Genomic DNA, 21,205 nt, shown 5'->3' with positions numbered 1-21,205 from the left:
AAATTGTTCCTGCAACTTAGGTTTCTTCTGGTGGAGATAGTCTCTCTTCTTACAAATAGTCATCTTCAGCTGAGGGGAAGAAACATATGTATCTCCCGGCGGAATACTCTCTGTGTTAGATGCACTGGAATCTACCACATTACGTCCCTGTGAGAATTGACTGAGTTTCTGAAAGGAATACATATAGCCTCTTAGCTTTTCTAAGGTGGACATAGGCTCTGTTGACTCCAATGAAAATTATTCAGCTGAATTGAAGAAACACATGTTTCACTACAAGGAAAGCCATCTATGTGAGAAGCTTCAGCATCTAGCACATTATTTCCTTGTGAGAATGCACTTATATTTTGAAAGGAATCCTTCTTGCAATGTAGGATTTTCATGGTGGTTATAGACTCTGACTATCCCTCATAGACCTATTCAGCTGACTGGAAGAAATACACGTATACCTCCAAAGAAAACCATCTGTGTTACTAGCTGCAGCGCCTAGCACCTTGTTGTCCTGTGACAAGTGATTTAGATTTTGCAATTAATTCTGCATACAACTTAGGTTTTTTAATGTGGGTATATGCAGTGTTTGTTCCCTGTAGGCCTATTAAGCAGAGTTGAGGAAACACAGGCATCAACCCAAAGAAAATCCTGTACGTTAGAACCTGCACCATCTGGCACCTTGATTCCTCTTGAGAGTTGAGTTAGTTTGTGAACGGAATTCTTCCTGCAACTTAGCTTTTTCCAAGTGTCCATAGGCTCAATTTGATCCAAACAGGACTAATCAGGTGATTAATGAAACAATGAACGTTTTGAAGGCAAATCATCTGTGTCAGAAGCAGGATAGGCTAGCACATGTTTTCCCCGTAAAAATTGAGTTTCTTTTTGAAAGGAACGTGTATTCCATATTAGGATTTTCAAAGTGGAGATAGTCTCTGTTTTTTCCAAATAGGCCTATTACGCAGAGTTGAAGAAACACATGCAACACTCCAAAGACAAGCATCTATGTTAGAAGGTACAGCATCTGGCACCAGGCTTCCCTGGGGGAATTGAGTTCGTTTTCAAAAGAAATTATTCGTGCAACTTTGATTTTTCAACGTGTGGAGGAATGCTCGGTTGTTTCAAAGAGGCGTCTTCAGCTAGTGAAAGAAACACGTGCATCTCTGGAAAGAAAACCTTCTGTGTTAGATGCCCTTACATCTAGCACATTGTTTCCCTTGGGTAATTGAGTTAGTTTTGGCAATGAAACTTCCTGCTACTTCAGTTCTCTATGGGGGAGATAGGCTCTGTTTGATCCAAATAGGCCTTCTAAGCAGAGTTGAACAAACACATGGAGCACTCCAAAGATAACCATCTATATTAGAAGCTGCACTGCCTAGTTCTTGTTTCCCTGAGAAAATTCAGTTAGTTTTTGAAAGTAATGTTTCATGCCACATAGTTTTTTCATGACAGAGAAAGGCTCTGGTTGTTTCCAATAGGCTGATTCAGCTGAGATGAACTAACACATGTATCACTGTCTAATTTGTAAGTGGCAGTACCTAACACAATAGTCCTTGTTTGATTGAGTTATATCTTGTTACATTTATATCCTGTACCTTAGGTATCTTATGTTGGTGATAGAATTTCCTTGTTCCAATAGGCGTATTCAGCTGAGTTGAAGAAACAGAGGCATCTCTCGAGAGGAAGCCATATGTGTTAGAAGCAAGATCATCTAGCACATTGTTTCCCAGTGAGAACTGAGTTTGTTTTAGAAAGGAAATTGCGTGAAACATACATCTTTCGAGGTGGAGATAGGCTCTTGTTTATCCAAAGAGACCTACTCAGCTGAGTTGTAGAAAAACAAGTATCACTCCAAAGAAAACCATCAAGATTAGAACATCAGCATCTAGTACCCTGTTTTCCTTTGAGTCCTGACTCAGTTTTTGAAAGGAATTCCTGAAACAAACTAGGTTTTTCAAGGTGTACATTGGCTGTCTTTGTTCTATATAGGCCCACTCAGGAGAGACTAGGGAAACCATGTATCATTCCAAAGGTAACCATCTATGGTAGGATTCGGACCATGTAGCACATTGTTCCCCTTGAGAATTGAGGCTGTTTTGGAAAGGAATTCTTCCTGAAACTTTGATTTTTTTAAGGGGAGATAGGATCCTGATGTTCCAAATTGGCCTATTCAGCTGCCTTGAAGAAACACTTGTATCCTTTCAAAGAAAACCATCTATGTCACACGCAGCAGCAGCATCTGGCACATTGTCTCCCTGTGAGAATTGTGGTAGTTTTTGAACGGAATATGCATTCCTGCACAGGTTTTTGAAATAGGCCTATTGAGGAGAGTTGATGAACACGATTCCCTGTAATGAAAACCACATGTGTTTGGACAGGTGTGTCTACGGCATTGCTTCCTTGGGAGAAGTGAGATCCTTCTTGAAAAGGAAACTTCCTGCAACTTAGGTTTTTCAAGGTGAATATTCAGCTCAGTTGAGAAAACACATTTGTCTCACAAAAGAACACCATCTGTGATAGAAGCAGGAGCATCAAGCACATTGTTTCCCTGTGATAATTGAGTAGTTTTTGAAAGGAATACGTAGTGCTACTTTGCTTTCCAAGGTGGAGATTGGTTCTCTTGATTTCAAATAGGATTATTCAGCTGAGTTGAGGGAACGCCTGTATCAATCCTATGAAAACCATCTGTTTTATAAGGGGCACAATCTACCAAGTTCTTCCTCGTGAGAATTGTGTGATTTCTTGATAGGCATGCTTCCTGGACCTTACTTTTTTTTGGTGGAGTACGATATCTTTGTTCCAAAAAGGCCAATTCAGCTATGGCGAAGAAACCCAAGTATCTCTCCAGTGAAAATCATCTTTATTAGAAGCAGGATCATCTACCACTTTGTTTCCCGGTGTGAATTTACTTTGTTTTTGAAAGGAATACATAGTGCTACTTAGGTTTTTCGAGGTGGAGATGAGCTCCGTTTGTTCCTAATAGGACTCTTCAGCTTTGTTGCAGAAACACATGTAGCACTGCAAAGAAATCCATGTCTTAGAAGCTGCAGCATCTGGCACGTTCTTTCCTTGTGAGAATTGTGTTATTTTTTGAGAGTAATTGTTCCTGCAACTTAGGTTTCTTCTGGTGGAGATAGTCTCTCTTCTTACAAATAGTCATCTTCAGCTGAGGGGAAGAAACATATGTATCTCTCGGCGGAATACTCTCTGTGTTAGATGCACTGGAATCTACCACATTACGTCCCTGTGAGAATTGACTGAGTTTCTGAAAGGAATACATATAGCCTCTTAGCTTTTCTAAGGTGGACATAGGCTCTGTTGACTCCAATGAAAATTATTCAGCTGAATTGAAGAAACACATGTTTCACTACAAGGAAAGCCATCTATGTGAGAAGCTTCAGCATCTAACATTCTTTCCTTGTGAGAATGCACTTATATTTTGAAAGGAATCCTTCTTGCAAGTTAGGATTTTTATGGTGGTTATAGACTCTGGCTGTTCCTCATAGACCTATTCAGCTGACTGAAAGAAATACACGTATACCTCCAAAGAAAACCATCTGTGTTACTAGCTGCAGCACCTAGTACCTTGTTGTCCTGTGACAAGTGAGTTAGATTTTGCAATTAATTCTGCATACAACTTAGGTTTTTTAAAGTGGGTATGGGCAGTGTTTGTTCCCTGTAGGCCTATTAAGCAGAGTTCAGGAAACACAGGCATCAACCCAAAGAAAATCCTGTACGTTAGAACCTGCACGATCTGGCACCTTGATTCCTCTTGAGAGTTGAGTTAGTTTGTGAACGGAATTCTTCCTGCAACTTAGCTTTTTCCAAGTGTCCATAGGCTCAATTTGATCCAAATAGGACTAATCAGGTGATTAATGAAACAATGAACGTTTTGAAGGCAAATCATCTGTGTCAGAATCAGGATAGGCTAGCACATGTTTTCCCCGTAAGAATTGAGTTTCTTTTTGAAAGGAACGTGTATTCCTTATTAGGATTTTCAAGGTGGAGATAGTCTCTGTTTTTTCCTAATAGGCCTATTACGCAGAGTTGAAGAAACACATGCAACACTCCAAAGACAAGCATCTATGTTAGAAGGTACAGCATCTGGCACCAGGCTTCCCTGGGGGAATTGAGTTCGTTTTCAAAAGAAATTATTCGTGCAACCTTGATTTTTCAACGTGTGGAGGAATGCTCGGTTGTTTCAAAGAGGCGTCTTCAGCTAGTGGAAGAAACACGTGCATCTCTGGAAAGAAAACCTTCTGTGTTAGATGCCCTTACATCTAGCACATTGTTTCCCTTGGGTAATTGAGTTAGTTTTGGCAATGAAACTTCCTGCTACTTCAGTTCTCTATGGGGGAGATAGGCTCTGTTTGATCCAAATAGGCCTTCTAAGCAGAGTTGAACAAACACATGTAGCACTCCAAAGACAACCATCTATATTAGAAGCTGCACTACCTAGTTCTTGTTTCCCTGAGAAAATTCAGTTAGTTTTTGAAAGTAATGTTTCATGCCACATAGTTTTTTCATGACAGAGAAAGGCTCTGGTTGTTTCCAATAGGCTGATTCAGCTGAGATGAACAAACACATGTATCACTGTCTAATTTGTAAGCGGCAGTACCTAACACAGTAGTCCTTGTTTGATTGAGTTATATCTTGTTACATTTACATCCTGTACCTTAGGTATCTTATGTTGGTGATAGAATTTCCTTGTTCCAATAGGCGTATTCAGCTGAGTTGAAGAAACAGAGGCATCTCTCGAGAGGAAGCCATATGTGTTAGAAGCAAGATCATCTAGCACATTGTTTCCCAGTGAGAACTGAGTTTGTTTTAGAAAGGAAATTGTGTGAAACATACATCTTTCGAGGTGGAGATAGGCTCTTGTTTATCCAAAGAGACCTACTCAGCTGAGTTGTAGAAAAACAAGTATCACTCCAAAGAAAACCATCAAGATTAGAACATCAGCATCTAGTACCCTGTTTTCCTTTGAGTCCTGACTCAGTTTTTGAAAGGAATTCCTGAAACAAACTAGGTTTTTCAAGGTGTACATTGGCTGTCTTTGTTCTATATAGGCCCACTCAGGAGAGACTAGGGAAACCATGTATCGTTCCAAAGGTAACCATCTATGGTAGGATTCGGACCATGTAGCACACTGTTCCCCTTGAGAATTGAGGCTGTTTTGGAAAGGAATACTTCCTGAAACTTTGATTTTTTTAAGGGGAGATAGGATCCTGATGTTCCAAATTGGCCTATTCAGCTGCCTTGAAAAAACACTTGTATCCTTTCAAAGAAAACCATCTATGTCACACGCAGCAGCAGCATCTGGCACATTGTCTCCCTGTGAGAATTGTGGTAGTTTTTGAACGGAATATGCATTGCTGCACAGGTTTTTGAAATAGGCCTATTGAGGAGAGTTGATGAACACGATTCCCTCTAATGAAAACCACGTGTGTTTGAACAGGTGTGTCTACCGCATTGCTTCCTTGGGAGAAGTGAGATCCTTTTTGAAAAGGAAACTTCCTGCAACTTAGGTTTTTCAAGGTGAATATTCAGCTCAGTTGAGAAAACACATTTGTCTCACAAAAGAACACCATCTGTGATAGAAGCAGGAGCATCAAGCACATTGTTTCCCTGTGATAATTGAGTAGTTTTTGAAAGGAATACGTAGTGCTACTTTGCTTTCCAAGGTGGAGATTGGTTCTCTTGATTTCAAATAGGATTATTCAGCTGAGTTGAGGGAACACCTGTATCAATCCTAAGAAAACCATCTGTTTTATAAGGGGCACAATCTACCAAGTTCTTCCTCGTGAGAATTGTGTGATTTCTTGATAGGCATGCTTCCTGGACCTTACTTTTTTTTGGTGGAGTACGATATCTTTGTTCCAAAAAGGCCAATTCAGCTATGGTGAAGAAACCCAAGTATCTCTCCAGTGAAAATCATCTTTATTAGAAGCAGGATCATCTACCACTTTGTCTCCCGGTGTGAATTTACTTTGTTTTTGAAAGGAATACATAGTGCTACTTAGGTTTTTCGAGGTGGAGATGAGCTCCGTTTGTTCCCAATAGGACTCTTCAGCTTTGTTGCAGAAACACATGTAGCACTGCAAAGAAAACCATGTCTTAGAAGCTGCAGCATCTGGCACGTTCTTTCCTTGTGAGAATTGTGTTATTTTTTGAGAGTAATTGTTCCTGCAACTTAGGTTTCTTCTGGTGGAGATAGTCTCTCTTCTTACAAATAGTCATCTTCAGCTGAGGGGAAGAAACATATGTATCTCTCGGCGGAATACTCTCTGTGTTAGATGCACTGGAATCTACCACATTACGTCCCTGTGAGAATTGACTGAGTTTCTGAAAGGAATACATATAGCCTCTTAGCTTTTCTAAGGTGGACATAGGCTCTGTTGACTCCAATGAAAATTATTCAGCTGAATTGAAGAAACACATGTTTCACTACAAGGAAAGCCATCTATGTGAGAAGCTTCAGCATCTAGCACATTCTTTCCTTGTGAGAATGCACTTATATTTTGAAAGGAATCCTTCTTGCAAGTTAGGATTTTCATGGTGGTTATAGACTCTGGCTGTCCCTCATAGACCTATTCAGCTGACTGAAAGAAATACACGTATACCTCCAAAGAAAACCATCTGTGTTACTAGCTGCAGCGCCTAGCACCTTGTTGTCCTGTGACAAGTGAGTTAGATTTTGCAATTAATTCTGCATACAACTTAGGTTTTTTAATGTGGGTATGGGCAGTGTTTGTTCCCTGTAGGCCTATTAAGCAGAGTTGAGGAAACACAGGCATCAACCCAAAGAAAATCCTGTACGTTAGAACCTGCACGATCTGGCACCTTGATTCCTCTTGAGAGTTGAGTTAGTTTGTGAACGGAATTCTTCCTGCAACTTAGCTTTTTCCAAGTGTCCATAGGCTCAATTTGATCCAAATAGGACTAATCAGGTGATTAATGAAACAATGAACGTTTTGAAGGCAAATCATCTGTGTCAGAAGCAGGATAGGCTAGCACATGTTTTCCCCGTAAGAATTGAGTTTCTTTTTGAAAGGAACGTGTATTCCTTATTAGGATTTTCAAGGTGGAGATAGTCTCTGTTTTTTCCTAATATGCCTATTACGCAGAGTTGAAGAAACACATGCAACACTCCAAAGACAAGCATCTATGTTAGAAGGTACAGCATCTGGCACCAGGCTTCCCTGGGGGAATTGAGTTCGTTTTCAAAAGAAATTATTCGTGCAACCTTGATTTTTCAACGTGTGGAGGAATGCTCGGTTGTTTCAAAGAGGCGTCTTCAGCTAGTGGAAGAAACACGTGCATCTCTGGAAAGAAAACCTTCTGTGTTAGATGCCCTTACATCTAGCACATTGTTTCCCTTGGGTAATTGAGTTAGTTTTGGCAATGAAACTTCCTGCTACTTCAGTTCTCTATGGGGGAGATAGGCTCTGTTTGATCCAAATAGGCCTTCTAAGCAGAGTTGAACAAACACATGGAGCACTCCAAAGACAACCATCTATATTAGAAGCTGCACTACCTAGTTCTTGTTTCCCTGAGAAAATTCAGTTAGTTTTTGAAAGTAATGTTTCATGCCACATAGTTTTTTCATGACAGAGAAAGGCTCTGGTTGTTTCCAATAGGCTGATTCAGCTGAGATGAACTAACACATGTATCACTGTCTAATTTGTAAGCGGCAGTACCTAACACAGTAGTCCTTGTTTGATTGAGTTATATCTTGTTACATTTACATCCTGTACCTTAGGTATCTTATGTTGGTGATAGAATTTCCTTGTTCCAATAGGCGTATTCAGCTGAGTTGAAGAAACAGAGGCATCTCTCGAGAGGAAGCCATATGTGTTAGAAGCAAGATCATCTAGCACATTGTTTCCCAGTGAGAACTGAGTTTGTTTTAGAAAGGAAATTGTGTGAAACATACATCTTTCGAGGTGGAGATAGGCTCTTGTTTATCCAAAGAGACCTACTCAGCTGAGTTGTAGAAAAACAAGTATCACTCCAAAGAAAACCATCAAGATTAGAACATCAGCATCTAGTACCCTGTTTTCCTTTGAGTCCTGACTCAGTTTTTGAAAGGAATTCCTGAAACAAACTAGGTTTTTCAAGGTGTACATTGGCTGTCTTTGTTCTATATAGGCCCACTCAGGAGAGACTAGGGAAACCATGTATCATTCCAAAGGTAACCATCTATGGTAGGATTCGGACCATGTAGCACACTGTTCCCCTTGAGAATTGAGGCTGTTTTGGAAAGGAATACTTCCTGAAACTTTGATTTTTTTAAGGGGAGATAGGATCCTGATGTTCCAAATTGGCCTATTCAGCTGCCTTGAAAAAACACTTGTATCCTTTCAAAGAAAACCATCTATGTCACACGCAGCAGCAGCATCTGGCACATTGTCTCCCTGTGAGAATTGTGGTAGTTTTTGAACGGAATATGCATTGCTGCCCAGGTTTTTGAAATAGGCCTATTGAGGAGAGTTGATGAACACGATTCCCTCTAATGAAAACCACGTGTGTTTGGACAGGTGTGTCTACCGCATTGCTTCCTTGGGAGAAGTGAGATCCTTTTTGAAAAGGAAACTTCCTGCAACTTAGGTTTTTCAAGGTGAATATTCAGCTCAGTTGAGAAAACACATTTGTCTCACAAAAGAACACCATCTGTGATAGAAACAGGAGCATCAAGCACATTGTTTCCCTGTGATAATTGAGTAGTTTTTGAAAGGAATACGTAGTGCTACTTTGCTTTCCAAGGTGGAGATTGGTTCTCTTGATTTCAAATAGGATTATTCAGCTGAGTTGAGGGAACGCCTGTATCAATCCTAAGAAAACCATCTGTTTTATAAGGGGCACAATCTACCAAGTTCTTCCTCGTGAGAATTGTGTGATTTCTTGATAGGCATGCTTCCTGGACCTTACTTTTTTTTGGTGGAGTACGATATCTTTGTTCCAAAAAGGCCAATTCAGCTATGGCGAAGAAACCCAAGTATCTCTCCAGTGAAAATCATCTTTATTAGAAGCAGGATCATCTACCACTTTGTCTCCCGGTGTGAATTTACTTTGTTTTTGAAAGGAATACATAGTGCTACGTAGGTTTTTCGAGGTGGAGATGAGCTCCGTTTGTTCCCAATAGGACTCTTCAGCTTTGTTGCAGAAACACATGTAGCACTGCAAAGAAAACCATGTCTTAGAAGCTGCAGCATCTGGCACGTTCTTTCCTTGTGAGAATTGTGTTATTTTTTGAGAGTAATTGTTCCTGCAACTTAGGTTTCTTCTGGTGGAGATAGTCTCTCTTCTTACAAATAGTCATCTTCAGCTGAGGGGAAGAAACATATGTATCTCTCGGCGGAATACTCTCTGTGTTAGATGCACTGGAATCTACCACATTACGTCCCTGTGAGAATTGACTGAGTTTCTGAAAGGAATACATATAGCCTCTTAGCTTTTCTAAGGTGGACATAGGCTCTGTTGACTCCAATGAAAATTATTCAGCTGAATTGAAGAAACACATGTTTCACTACAAGGAAAGCCATCTATGTGAGAAGCTTCAGCATCTAGCACATTCTTTCCTTGTGAGAATGCACTTATATTTTGAAAGGAATCCTTCTTGAAAGTTAGGATTTTCATGGTGGTTATAGACTCTGGCTGTCCCTCATAGACCTATTCAGCTGACTGAAAGAAATACACGTATACCTCCAAAGAAAACCATCTGTGTTACTAGCTGCAGCGCCTAGCACCTTGTTGTCCTGTGACAAGTGAGTTAGATTTTGCAATTAATTCTGCATACAACTTAGGTTTTTTAATGTGGGTATGGGCAGTGTTTGTTCCCTGTAGGCCTATTAAGCAGAGTTGAGGAAACACAGGCATCAACCCAAAGAAAATCCTGTACGTTAGAACCTGCACGATCTGGCACCTTGATTCCTCTTGAGAGTTGAGTTAGTTTGTGAACGGAATTCTTCCTGCAACTTAGCTTTTTCCAAGTGTCCATAGGCTCAATTTGATCCAAATAGGACTAATCAGGTGATTAATGAAACAATGAACGTTTTGAAGGCAAATCATCTGTGTCAGAAGCAGGATAGGCTAGCACATGTTTTCCCCGTAAGAATTGAGTTTCTTTTTGAAAGGAACGTGTATTCCTTATTAGGATTTTCAAGGTGGAGATAGTCTCTGTTTTTTCCTAATAGGCCTATTACGCAGAGTTGAAGAAACACATGCAACACTCCAAAGACAAGCATCTATGTTAGAAGGTACAGCATCTGGCACCAGGCTTCCCTGGGGGAATTGAGTTCGTTTTCAAAAGAAATTATTCGTGCAACCTTGATTTTTCAACGTGTGGAGGAATGCTCGGTTGTTTCAAAGAGGCGTCTTCAGCTAGTGGAAGAAACACGTGCATCTCTGGAAAGAAAACCTTCTGTGTTAGATGCCCTTACATCTAGCACATTGTTTCCCTTGGGTAATTGAGTTAGTTTTGGCAATGAAACTTCCTGCTACTTCAGTTCTCTATGGGGGAGATAGGCTCTGTTTGATCCAAATAGGCCTTCTAAGCAGAGTTGAACAAACACATGGAGCACTCCAAAGACAACCATCTATATTAGAAGCTGCACTACCTAGTTCTTGTTTCCCTGAGAAAATTCAGTTAGTTTTTGAAAGTAATGTTTTATGCCACTTAGTTTTTTCATGACAGAGAAAGGCTCTGGTTGTTTCCAATAGGCTGATTCAGCTGAGATGAACAAACACATGTATCACTGTCTAATTTGTAAGCGGCAGTACCTAACACAGTAGTCCTTGTTTGATTGAGTTATATCTTGTTACATTTACATCCTGTACCTTAGGTATCTTATGTTGGTGATAGAATTTCCTTGTTCCAATAGGCGTATTCAGCTGAGTTGAAGAAACAGAGGCATCTCTCGAGAGGAAGCCATATGTGTTAGAAGCAAGATCATCTAGCACATTGTTTCCCAGTGAGAACTGAGTTTGTTTTAGAAAGGAAATTGTGTGAAACATACATCTTTCGAGGTGGAGATAGGCTCTTGTTTATCCAAAGAGACCTACTCAGCTGAGTTGTAGAAAAACAAGTATCACTCCAAAGAAAACCATCAAGATTAGAACATCAGCATCTAGTACCCTGTTTTCCTTTGAGTCCTGACTCAGTTTTTGAAAGGAATTCCTGAAACAAACTAGGTTTTTCAAGGTGTACATTGGCTGTCTTTGTTCTATATAGGCCCACTCAGGAGAGACTAGGGAAACCATGCATCATTCCAAAGGTAACCATCTATGGTAGGATTCGGACCATGTAGCACACTGTTCCCCTTGAGAATTGAGGCTGTTTTGGAAAGGAATACTTCCTGAAACTTTGATTTTTTTAAGGGGAGATAGGATCCTGATGTTCCAAATTGGCCTATTCAGCTGCCTTGAAAAAACACTTGTATCCTTTCAAAGAATACCATCTATGTCACACGCAGCAGCAGCATCTGGCACATTGTCTCCCTGTGAGAATTGTGTTAGTTTTTGAACGGAATATGCATTGCTGCACAGGTTTTTGAAATAGGCCTATTGAGGAGAGTTGATGAACACGATTCCCTCTAATGAAAACCACGTGTGTTTGGACAGGTGTGTCTACCGCATTGCTTCCTTGGGAGAAGTGAGATCCTTTTTGAAAAGGAAACTTCCTGCAACTTAGGTTTTTCAAGGTGAATATTCAGCTCAGTTGAGAAAACACATTTGTCTCACAAAAGAACACCATCTGTGATAGAAGCAGGAGCATCAAGCACATTGTTTCCCTGTGATAATTGAGTAGTTTTTGAAAGGAATACGTAGTGCTACTTTGCTTTCCAAGGTGGAGATTGGTTCTCTTGATTTCAAATAGGATTATTCAGCTGAGTTGAGGGAACACCTGTATCAATCCTAAGAAAACCATCTGTTTTATAAGGGGCACAATCTACCAAGTTCTTCCTCGTGAGAATTGTGTGATTTCTTGATAGGCATGCTTCCTGGACCTTACTTTTTTTTGGTGGAGTATGATATCTTTGTTCCAAAAAGGCCAATTCAGCTATGGCGAAGAAACCCAAGTATCTCTCCAGTGAAAATCATCTTTATTAGAAGCAGGATCATCTACCACTTTGTTTCCCGGCGTGAATTTACTTTGTTTTTGAAAGGAATACATAGTGCTACTTAGGTTTTTCGAGGTGGAGATGAGCTCCGTTTGTTCCCAATAGGACTCTTCAGCTTTGTTGCAGAAACACATGTAGCACTGCAAAGAAAACCATGTCTTAGAAGCTGCAGCATCTGGCACGTTCTTTCCTTGTGAGAATTGTGTTATTTTTTGAGAGTAATTGTTCCTGCAACTTAGGTTTCTTCTGGTGGAGATAGTCTCTCTTCTTACAAATAGTCATCTTCAGCTGAGGGGAAGAAACATATGTATCTCTCGGCGGAATACTCTCTGTGTTAGATGCACTGGAATCTACCACATTACGTCCCTGTGAGAATTGACTGAGTTTCTGAAAGGAATACATATAGCCTCTTAGCTTTTCTAAGGTGGACATAGGCTCTGTTGACTCCAATGAAAATTATTCAGCTGAATTGAAGAAACACATGTTTCACTACAAGGAAAGCCATCTATGTGAGAAGCTTCAGCATCTAGCACATTCTTTCCTTGTGAGAATGCACTTATATTTTGAAAGGAATCCTTCTTGCAAGTTAGGATTTTCATGGTGGTTATAGACTCTGGCTGTCCCTCATAGACCTATTCAGCTGACTGGAAGAAATACACGTATACCTCCAAAGAAAACCATCTGTGTTACTAGCTGCAGCGCCTAGCACCTTGTTGTCCTGTGACAAGTGAGTTAGATTTTGCAATTAATTCTGCATACAACTTAGGTTTTTTAATGTGGGTATGGGCAGTGTTTGTTCCCTGTAGGCCTATTAAGCAGAGTTGAGGAAACACAGGCATCAACCCAAAGAAAATCCTGTACGTTAGAACCTGCACGATCTGGCACCTTGATTCCTCTTGAGAGTTGAGTTAGTTTGTGAACGGAATTCTTCCTGCAACTTAGCTTTTTCCAAGTGTCCATAGGCTCAATTTGATCCAAATAGGACTAATCAGGTGATTAATGAAACAATGAACGTTTTGAAGGCAAATCATCTGTGTCAGAAGCAGGATAGGCTAGCACATGTTTTCCCCGTAAGAATTGAGTTTCTTTTTGAAAGGAACGTGTATTCCTTATTAGGATTTTCAAGGTGGAGATAGTCTCCGTTTTTTCCTAATAGGCCTATTACGCAGAGTTGAAGAAACACATGCAACACTCCAAAGACAAGCATCTATGTTAGAAGGTACAGCATCTGGCACCAGGCTTCCCTGGGGGAATTGAGTTCGTTTTCAAAAGAAATTATTCGTGCAACCTTGATTTTTCAACGTGTGGAGGAATGCTCGGTTGTTTCATAGAGGCGTCTTCAGCTAGTGGAAGAAACACGTGCATCTCTGGAAAGAAAACCTTCTGTGTTAGATGCCCTTACATCTAGCACATTGTTTCCCTTGGGTAATTGAGTTAGTTTTGGCAATGAAACTTCCTGCTACTTCAGTTCTCTATGGGGGAGATAGGCTCTGTTTGATCCAAATAGGCCTTCTAAGCAGAGTTGAACAAACACATGGAGCACTCCAAAGACAACCATCTATATTAGAAGCTGCACTACCTAGTTCTTGTTTCCCTGAGAAAATTCAGTTAGTTTTTGAAAGTAATGTTTCATGCCACATAGTTTTTTCATGACAGAGAAAGGCTCTGGTTGTTTCCAATAGGCTGATTCAGCTGAGATGAACTAACACATGTATCACTGTCTAATTTGTAAGCGGCAGTACCTAACACAGTAGTCCTTGTTTGATTGAGTTATATCTTGTTACATTTACATCCTGTACCTTAGGTATCTTATGTTGGTGATAGAATTTCCTTGTTCCAATAGGCGTATTCAGCTGAGTTGAAGAAACAGAGGCATCTCTCGAGAGGAAGCCATATGTGTTAGAAGCAAGATCATCTAGCACATTGTTTCCCAGTGAGAACTGAGTTTGTTTTAGAAAGGAAATTGTGTGAAACATACATCTTTCGAGGTGGAGATAGGCTCTTGTTTATCCAAAGAGACCTACTCAGCTGAGTTGTAGAAAAACAAGTATCACTCCAAAGAAAACCATCAAGATCAGAACATCAGCATCTAGTACCCTGTTTTCCTTTGAGTCCTGACTCAGTTTTTGAAAGGAATTCCTGAAACAAACTAGGTTTTTCAAGGTGTACATTGGCTGTCTTTGTTCTATATAGGCCCACTCAGGAGAGACTAGGGAAACCATGTATCGTTCCAAAGGTAACCATCTATGGTAGGATTCGGACCATGTAGCACACTGTTCCCCTTGAGAATTGAGGCTGTTTTGGAAAGGAATACTTCCTGAAACTTTGATTTTTTTAAGGGGAGATAGGATCCTGATGTTCCAAATTGGCCTATTCAGCTGCCTTGAAAAAACACTTGTATCCTTTCAAAGAAAACCATCTATGTCACACGCAGCAGCAGCATCTGGCACATTGTCTCCCTGTGAGAATTGTGTTAGTTTTTGAACGGAATATGCATTGCTGCACAGGTTTTTGAAATAGGCCTATTGAGGAGAGTTGATGAACACGATTCCCTCTAATGAAAACCACGTGTGTTTGGACAGGTGTGTCTACCGCATTGCTTCCTTGGGAGAAGTGAGATCCTTTTTGAAAAGGAAACTTCCTGCAACTTAGGTTTTTCAAGGTGAATATTCAGCTCAGTTGAGAAAACACATTTGTCTCACAAAAGAACACCATCTGTGATAGAAGCAGGAGCATCAAGCACATTGTTTCCCTGTGATAATTGAGTAGTTTTTGAAAGGAATACGTAGTGCTACTTTGCTTTCCAAGGTGGAGATTGGTTCTCTTGATTTCAAATAGGATTATTCAGCTGAGTTGAGGGAACACCTGTATCAATCCTAAGAAAACCATCTGTTTTATAAGGGGCACAATCTACCAAGTTCTTCCTCGTGAGAATTGTGTGATTTCTTGATAGGCATGCTTCCTGGACCTTACTTTTTTTTGGTGGAGTACGATATCTTTTTTCCAAAAAGGCCAATTCAGCTATGGCGAAGAAACCCAAGATTCTCTCCAGTGAAAATCATCTTTATTAGAAGCAGGATCATCTACCACTTTGTCTCCCGGTGTGAATTTACTTTGTTTTTGAAAGGAATACATAGTGCTACTTAGGTTTTTCGAGGTGGAGATGAGCTCCGTTTGTTCCCAATAGGACTCTTCAGCTTTGTTGCAGAAACACATGTAGCACTGCAAAGAAAACCATGTCTTAGAAGCTGCAGCATCTGGCACGTTCTTTCCTTGTGAGAATTGTGTTATTTTTTGAGAGTAATTGTTCCTGCAACTTAGGTTTCTTCTGGTGGAGATAGTCTCTCTTCTTACAAATAGTCATCTTCACCTGAGGGGAAGAAACATATGTATCTCTCGGCGGAATACTCTCTGTGTTAGATGCACTGGAATCTACCACATTACGTCCCTGTGAGAATTGACTGAGTTTCTGAAAGGAATACATATAGCCTCTTAGCTTTTCTAAGGGGGACATAGGCTCTGTTGACTCCAATGAAAATTATTCAGCTGAATTGAAGAAACACATGTTTCACTACAAGGAAAGCCATCTATGTGAGAAGCTTCAGCATCTAGCACATTCTTTCCTTGTGAGAATGCACTTATATTTTGAAAGGAATCCTTCTTGCAAGTTAGGATTTTCATGGTGGTTATAGACTCTGGCTGTCCCTCATAGACCTATTCAGCTGACTGAAAGAAATACACGTATACCTCCAAAGAAAACCATCTGTGTTACTAGCTGCAGCGCCTAGCACCTTGTTGTCCTGTGACAAGTGAGTTAGATTTTGCAATTAATTCTGCATACAACTTAGGTTTTTTAATGTGGGTATGGGCAGTGTTTGTTCCCTGTAGGCCTATTAAGCAGAGTTGAGGAAACACAGGCATCAACCCAAAGAAAATCCTGTACGTTAGAACCTGCACGATCTGGCACCTTGATTCCTCTTGAGAGTTGAGTTAGTTTGTGAACGGAATTCTTCCTGCAACTTAGCTTTTTCCAAGTGTCCATAGGCTCAATTTGATCCAAATAGGACTAATCAGGTGATTAATGAAACAATGAACGTTTTGAAGGCAAATCATCTGTGTCAGAAGCAGGATAGGCTAGCACATGTTTTCCCCGTAAGAATTGAGTTTCTTTTTGAAAGGAACGTGTATTCCTTATTAGGACTTTCAAGGTGGAGATAGTCTCTGTTTTTTCCTAATAGGCCTATTACGCAGAGTTGAAGAAACACATGCAACACTCCAAAGACAAGCATCTATGTTAGAAGGTACAGCATCTGGCACCAGGCTTCCCTGGGGGAATTGAGTTCGTTTTCAAAAGAAATTATTCGTGCAACCTTGATTTTTCAACGTGTGGAGGAATGCTCGGTTGTTTCAAAGAGGCGTCTTCAGCTAGTGGAAGAAACACGTGCATCTCTGGAAAGAAAACCTTCTGTGTTAGATGCCCTTACATCTAGCACATTGTTTCCCTTGGGTAATTGAGTTAGTTTTGGCAATGAAACTTCCTGCTACTTCAGTTCTCTATGGGGGAGATAGGCTCTGTTTGATCCAAATAGGCCTTCTAAGCAGAGTTGAACAAACACATGGAGCACTCCAAAGACAACCATCTATATTAGAAGCTGCACTACCTAGTTCTTGTTTCCCTGAGAAAATTCAGTTAGTTTTTGAAAGTAATGTTTCATGCCACATAGTTTTTTCATGACAGAGAAAGGCTCTGGTTGTTTCCAATAGGCTGATTCAGCTGAGATGAACTAACACATGTATCACTGTCTAATTTGTAAGCGGCAGTACCTAACACAGTAGTCCTTGTTTGATTGAGTTATATCTTGTTACATTTACATCCTGTACCTTAGGTATCTTATGTTGGTGATAGAATTTCCTTGTTCCAATAGGCGTATTCAGCTGAGTTGAAGAAACAGAGGCATCTCTCGAGAGGAAGCCATATGTGTTAGAAGCAAGATCATCTAGCACATTGTTTCCCAGTGAGAACTGAGTTTGTTTTAGAAAGGAAATTGTGTGAAACATACATCTTTCGAGGTGGAGATAGGCTCTTGTTTATCCAAAGAGACCTACTCAGCTGAGTTGTAGAAAAACAAGTATCACTCCAAAGAAAACCATCAAGATTAGAACATCAGTATCTAGTACCCTGTTTTCCTTTGAGTCCTGACTCAGTTTTTGAAAGGAATTCCTGAAACAAACTAGGTTTTTCAAGGTGTACATTGGCTGTCTTTGTTCTATATAGGCCCACTCAGGAGAGACTAGGGAAACCATGTATCATTCCAAAGGTAACCATCTATGGTAGGGTTCGGACCATGTAGCACACTGTTCCCCTTGAGAATTGAGGCTGTTTTGGAAAGGAATACTTCCTGAAACTTTGATTTTTTTAAGGGGAGATAGGATCCTGATGTTCCAAATTGGCCTATTCAGCTGCCTTGAAAAAACACTTGTATCCTTTCAAAGAAAACCATCTATGTCACACGCAGCAGCAGCATCTGGCACATTGTCTCCCTGTGAGAATTGTGTTAGTTTTTGAACGGAATATGCATTGCTGCACAGGTTTTTGAAATAGGCCTATTGAGGAGAGTTGATGAACACGATTCCCTCTAATGAAAACCACGTGTGTTTGGACAGGTGTGTCTACCGAATTGCTTCCTTGGGAGAAGTGAGATCCTTTTTGAAAAGGAAACTTCCTGCCACTTAGGTTTCTCAAGGTGAATATTCAGCTCAGTTGAGAAAACACATTTGTCTCACAAAAGAACACCATCTGTGATAGAAGCAGGAGCATCAAGCACATTGTTTCCCTGTGATAATTGAGTAGTTTTTGAAAGGAATACGTAGTGCTACTTTGCTTTCCAAGGTGGAGATTGGTTCTCTTGATTTCAAATAGGATTATTCAGCTGAGTTGAGGGAACACCTGTATCAATCCTAAGAAAACCATCTGTTTTATAAGGGGCACAATCTACCAAGTTCTTCCTCGTGAGAATTGTGTGATTTCTTGATAGGCATGCTTCCTGGACCTTACTTTTTTTTGGTGGAGTACGATATCTTTGTTCCAAAAAGGCCAATTCAGCTATGGCGAAGAAATACAAGTATCTCTCCAGTGAAAATCATCTTTATTACAAGCAGGATCATCTACCACTTTGTTTCCCGGTGTGAATTTACTTTGTTTTTGAAAGGAATACATAGTGCTACTTAGGTTTTTCGAGGTGGAGATGAGCTCCGTTTGTTCCCAATAGGACTCTTCAGCTTTGTTGCAGAAACACATGTAGCACTGCAAAGAAAACCATGTCTTAGAAGCTGCAGCATCTGGCACGTTCTTTCCTTGTGAGAATTGTGTTATTTTTTGAGAGTAATTGTTCCTGCAACTTAGGTTTCTTCTGGTGGAGATAGTCTCTCTTCTTACAAATAGTCATCTTCAGCTGAGGGGAAGAAACATATGTATCTCTCTGCGGAATACTCTCTGTGTTAGATGCACTGGAATCTACCACATTACGTCCCTGTGAGAATTGACTGAGTTTCTGAAAGGAATACATATAGCCTCTTAGCTTTTCTAAGGTGGACATAGGCTCTGTTGACTCCAATGAAAATTATTCAGCTGAATTGAAGAAACACATGTTTCACTACAAGGAAAGCCATCTATGTGAGAAGCTTCAGCATCTAGCACATTCTTTCCTTGTGAGAATGCACTTATATTTTGAAAGGAATCCTTCTTGCAAGTTAGGATTTTCATGGTGGTGATAGACTCTGGCTGTCCCTCATAGACCTATTCAGCTGACTGAAAGAAATGCACGTATACCTCCAAAGAAAACCATCTGTGTTACTAGCTGCAGCGCCTAGCACCTTGTTGTCCTGTGACAAGTGAGTTAGATTTTGCAATTAATTCTGCATACAACTTAGGTTTTTTAATGTGGGTATGGGCAGTGTTTGTTCCCTGTAGGCCTATTAAGCAGAGTTGAGGAAACACAGGCATCAACCCAAAGAAAATCCTGTACGTTAGAACCTGCACGATCTGGCACCTTGATTCCTCTTGAGAGTTGAGTTAGTTTGTGAACGGAATTCTTCCTGCAACTTAGCTTTTTCCAAGTGTCCATAGGCTCAATTTGATCCAAATAGGACTAATCAGGTGATTAATGAAACAATGAACGTTTTGAAGGCAAATCATCTGTGTCAGAAGCAGGGTAGGCTAGCACATGTTTTCCCCGTAAGAATTGAGTTTCTTTTTGAAAGGAACGTGTATTCCTTATTAGGATTTTCAAGGTGGAGATAGTCTCCGTTTTTTCCTAATAGGCCTATTACGCAGAGTTGAAGAAACACATGCAACACTCCAAAGACAAGCATCTATGTTAGAAGGTACAGCATCTGGCACCAGGCTTCCCTGGGGGAATTGAGTTCGTTTTCAAAAGAAATTATTCGTGCAACCTTGATTTTTCAACGTGTGGAGGAATGCTCGGTTGTTTCAAAGAGGCGTCTTCAGCTAGTGGAAGAAACACGTGCATCTCTGGAAAGAAAACCTTCTGTGTTAGATGCCCTTACATCTAGCACATTGTTTCCCTTGGGTAATTGAGTTAGTTTTGGCAATGAAACTTCCTGCTACTTCAGTTCTCTATGGGGGAGATAGGCTCTGTTTGATCCAAATAGGCCTTCTAAGCAGAGTTGAACAAACACATGGAGCACTCCAAAGACAACCATCTATATTAGAAGCTGCACTACCTAGTTCTTGTTTCCCTGAGAAAATTCAGTTAGTTTTTGAAAGTAATGTTTCATGCCACATAGTTTTTTCATGACAGAGAAAGGCTCTGGTTGTTTCCAACAGGCTGATTCAGCTGAGATGAACTAACACATGTATCACTGTCTAATTTGTAAGCGGCAGTACCTAACACAGTAGTCCTTGTTTGATTGAGTTATATCTTGTTACATTTACATCCTGTACCTTAGGTATCTTATGTTGGTGATAGAATTTCCTTGTTCCAATAGGCGTATTCAGCTGAGTTGAAGAAACAGAGGCATCTCTCGAGAGGAAGCCATATGTGTTAGAAGCAAGATCATCTAGCACATTGTTTCCCAGTGAGAACTGAGTTTGTTTTAGAAAGGAAATTGTGTGAAACATACATCTTTCGAGGTGGAGATAGGCTCTTGTTTATCCAAAGAGACCTACTCAGCTGAGTTGTAGAAAAACAAGTATCACTCCAAAGAAAACCATCAAGATTAGAACATCAGTATCTAGTACCCTGTTTTCCTTTGAGTCCTGACTCAGTTTTTGAAAGGAATTCCTGAAACAAACTAGGTTTTTCAAGGTGTACATTGGCTGTCTTTGTTCTATATAGGCCCACTCAGGAGAGACTAGGGAAACCATGTATCATTCCAAAGGTAACCATCTATGGTAGGATTCGGACCATGTAGCACACTGTTCCCCTTGAGAATTGAGGCTGTTTTGGAAAGGAATACTTCCTGAAACTTTGATTTTTTTAAGGGGAGATAGGATCCTGATGTTCCAAATTGGCCTATTCAGCTGCCTTGAAAAAACACTTGTATCCTTTCAAAGAAAACCATCTATGTCACACGCAGCAGCAGCATCTGGCACATTGTCTCCCTGTGAGAATTGTGGTAGTTTTTGAACGGAATATGCATTGCTGCACAGGTTTTTGAAATAGGCCTATTGAGGAGAGTTGATGAACACGATTCCCTCTAATGAAAACCACGTGTGTTTGGACAGGTGTGTCTACCGCATTGCTTCCTTGGGAGAAGTGAGATCCTTTTTGAAAAGGAAACTTCCTGCAACTTAGGTTTTTCAAGGTGAATATTCAGCTCAGTTGAGAAAACACATTTGTCTCACAAAAGAACACCATCTGTGATAGAAGCAGGAGCATCAAGCACATTGTTTCCCTGTGATAATTGAGTAGTTTTTGAAAGGAATACGTAGTGCTACTTTGCTTTCCAAGGTGGAGATTGGTTCTCATGATTTCAAATAGGATTATTCAGCTGAGTTGAGGGAACACCTGTATCAATCCTAAGAAAACCATCTGTTTTATAAGGGGCACAATCTACCAAGTTCTTCCTCGTGAGAA

This window comes from Castor canadensis, chromosome 13 (assembly GCF_047511655.1).
Source record: "Castor canadensis chromosome 13, mCasCan1.hap1v2, whole genome shotgun sequence".
NCBI classification, from domain to species: Eukaryota; Metazoa; Chordata; class Mammalia; order Rodentia; family Castoridae; genus Castor; species Castor canadensis.
The sequence above is the reverse complement of the archived record's forward strand: the minus strand, read 5'-3'. Positions refer to the sequence as shown.